Source organism: Syngnathus scovelli, chromosome 14 (assembly GCF_024217435.2).
Source record: "Syngnathus scovelli strain Florida chromosome 14, RoL_Ssco_1.2, whole genome shotgun sequence".
In the NCBI taxonomy this organism is placed as follows: Eukaryota; Metazoa; Chordata; class Actinopteri; order Syngnathiformes; family Syngnathidae; genus Syngnathus; species Syngnathus scovelli.
Genome location: NC_090860.1, coordinates 57,501 through 60,000, shown reverse-complemented (window position 1 = coordinate 60,000; position 2,500 = coordinate 57,501).

Sequence of the window (2,500 nt, the reverse complement as noted above, 5' to 3'; positions counted from 1 at the left end):
GCGCGAGCTCGCCGGCCGCTGGAAGTCGAATGAGGCGCCGCGACCACCTCCGCGGTGCTTATAAAATGCCGATCCGCTCGGCGGGGGCTATTTTCGGCCACTTGGCTCGTGCGCACGGCCTCCCGGATGTGCCGGGCGGGTGCGCGAGCTCGCCGGCCGCTGGAAGTCGAATGAGGCGCCGCGACCACCTCCGCGGTGCTTATAAACAGCCGATCCGCTCGGCGGGGGCTATTTTCGGCCACTTGGCTCGTGCGCACGGCCTCCCGGATGTTCCGGGCGGGTGCGCGAGCTCGCCGGCCGCTGGAAGTCGAATGAGGCGCCGCGACCACCTCCGCGGTGCTTATAAACAGCCGATCCGCTCGGCGGGGGCTATTTTCGGCCACTTGGCTCGTGCGCACGGCCTCCCGGATGTGCCGGGCGGGTGCGCGAGCTCGCCGCCCGCCGGAAGTCGAATGAGGCGCCGCGACCACCTCTGCGGTGCTTATAAACAGCCGATCCGCTCGGCGGGGGCTATTTTCGGCCATTTGGCTCGTGCGCACGGCCTCCCGGATGTGCCGGGCGGGTGCGCGAGCTCGCCGGCCGCCGGAAGTCGAATGAGGCGCCGCGACCACCTCCGCGGTGCTTATAAACAGCCGATCCGCTCGGCGGGGGCTATTTTCGGCCACTTGGCTCGTGCGCACGGCCTCCCGGATGTGCCGGGCGGGTGCGCGAGCTCGCCGGCCGCTGGAAGTCGAATGAGGCGCCGCGACCACCTCCGCGGTGCTTATAAACAGCCGATCCGTTCGGCGGGGGCTATTTTCGGCCACTTGGCTCGTGCGCACGGCCTCCCGGATGTGCCGGGCGGGTGCGCGAGCTCGCCGGCCGCTGGAAGTCGAATGAGGCGCCGCGACCACCTCCGCGGTGCTTATAAACAGCCGATCCGCTCGGCGGGGGCTATTTTCGGCCACTTGGCTCGTGCGCACGGCCTCCCGGATGTGCCGGGCGGGTGCACGAGCTCGCTGGCCGCTGGAAGTCGAATGAGGCGCCGCGACCACCTCCGCGGTGCTTATAAACAGCCGATCCGCTCGGCGGGGGCTATTTTCGGCCACTTGGCTCGTGCGCACGGCCTCCCGGATGTGCCGGGCGGGTGCGCGAGCTCGCCGGCCGCTGGAAGTCGAATGAGGCGCCGCGACCACCTCCGCGGTGCTTATAAACAGCCGATCCGCTCGGCGGGGGCTATTTTCGGCCACTTGGCTCGTGCGCACGGCCTCTCGGATGTGCCGGGCGGGTGCGCGAGCTCGCCGGCCGCTGGAAGTCGAATGAGGCGCCGCGACCACCTCCGCGGTGCTTATAAACAGCCGATCCGCTCGGCGGGGGCTATTTTCGGCCACTTGGCTCGTGCGCACGGCCTCCCGGATGTGCCGGGCGGGTGCGCGAGCTCGCCGGCCGCTGGAAGTCGAATGAGGCGCCGCGACCACCTCCGCGGTGCTTATAAACAGCCTATCCGCTCGGCGGAGGCTATTTTCGGCCACTTGGCTCGTGCGCACAGCCTCCCGGATGTGCCGGGCGGGTGCGCGAGCTCGCCGCCCGCCGGAAGTCGAATGAGGCGCCGCGACCACCTCCGCGGTGCTTATAAACAGCCGATCCGCTCGGCGGGGGCTATTTTCGGCCACTTGGCTCGTGCGCACGGCCTCCCGGATGTGCCGGGCGGGTGCGCGAGCTCGCCGGCCGCTGGAAGTCGAATGAGGCGCCGCGACCACCTCCGCGGTGCTTATAAACAGCCGATCCGCTCGGCGGGGGCTATTTTCGGCCACTTGGCTCGTGCGCACGGCCTCCCGGATGTGCCGGGCGGGTGCGCGAGCTCGCCGGCCGCTGGAAGTCGAATGAGGCTCCGCGACCACCTCCGCGGTGCTTATAAACAGCCGATCCGCTCGGCGGGGGCTATTTTCGGCCACTTGGCTCGTGCGCACGGCCTCCCGGATGTGCCGGGCGGGTGCGCGAGCTCGCCGGCCGCTGGAAGTCGAATGAGGCGCCGCGACCACCTCCGCGGTGCTTACAAACAGCCGATCCGCTCGGCGGGGGCTATTTTCGGCCACTTGGCTCGTGCGCACGGCCTCCCAGATGTGCCGGGCGGGTGCGCGAGCTCGCCGGCCGCTGGAAGTCGAATGAGGCGCCGCGCCCACCTCCGCGGTGCTTATAAACAGCCGATCCGCTCGGCGGGGGCTATTTTCGGCCACTTGGCTCGTGCGCACGGCCTCCCGGATGTGCCGGGCGGGTGCGCGAGCTCGCCGGCCGCTGGAAGTCGAATGAGGCGCCGCGACCACCTCCGCGGTGCTTATAAACAGCCGATCCGCTCGGCGGGGGCTATTTTCGGCCACTTGGCTCGTGCGCACGGCCTCCCGGATGTGCCGGGCGGGTGCGCGAGCTCGCCGGCCGCTGGAAGTCGAATGAGGCGCCGCGACCACCTCCGCGGTGCTTATAAACAGCCGATCCGCTCGGCGGGGGCTATTTTCGGCCACTT